The sequence below is a fragment of the Dendrobium catenatum genome, unplaced genomic scaffold (genome assembly GCF_001605985.2).
Source record: "Dendrobium catenatum unplaced genomic scaffold, ASM160598v2 fragScaff_scaffold_740, whole genome shotgun sequence".
In the NCBI taxonomy this organism is placed as follows: domain Eukaryota; kingdom Viridiplantae; phylum Streptophyta; class Magnoliopsida; order Asparagales; family Orchidaceae; genus Dendrobium; species Dendrobium catenatum.
The window spans coordinates 1,558,167-1,559,036 of record NW_021319202.1 but is presented as its reverse complement, the minus strand read 5'-3'; positions in this window follow the sequence as shown (position 1 = coordinate 1,559,036).

Genomic DNA, 870 nt, shown 5'->3' with positions numbered 1-870 from the left:
GCTTCTATCAATCATCCGCAAACTTTCTTCCGCCTCCTTCAATCTTCCGCAAAAGTTGCTTCCACCTCCATTAATTAGCATGTCCGATTTTATCCTATCCATGAAACCACAATTTTTGGATCAAAACCATGACTTTTTTGGGTTTTTAGATCAATCCGAACCAGACCTAGAATTTGAAACAGGACAACAATCAGGACTCAAACCCGACCCATTTCAAATTTGGGTTAAACTTATAACCTAAAAAATTTGGGTTAACCCTAACAAAAAAATGTGGGTCGTATTCAAGTCATGTTTTTGGGTCTTGTCAATTTTTGACAACCCTATGATGGTAGCATTGTGAAGCATCGCATAGGGGTGTAAACGAGTCGAGTCGAGTCGAGTTTTGACACTATCGAGCTCAGCTCGTCAGTCAGAAAGCGAGCTCGAACTCAAGCTCGAGCTCGAGTCGAGCTCGTCCCACTGTTAACGAGTCGAGCCGGCTCGCGAGCCTCGGCGGTCCGGGCAGCCTTCGACTCTTCCAGCGAGTTGTCCTCCTTGTCCGCGTCATCCGCGTTGTGCACGACAATGGAGAAGAAGGTTGAGCGTGGGAGAGGAAGGTTGAGAGTTGAAAGTAAAATATATTTTTTTATTGTATGGGGAAAAGAGAAAAGCTGAGATAATTAATGAGATTTAACCAAAAGCAAAAGCAAGTTACAGCTTTCCACTTTTCCCAAACAAAACAATAACAGCTGTCAGCGCAGGAAATACCGAAATAGTATATTTTTTTTCATTTTTTTTTGGAGTTGCAGCTTCCATTTTTGGAATTCCCGCTCAATGGTCATTTGGAATTGCCACCTACTCATTTAAGTTTTTTTTTTTTAATTTAAATAA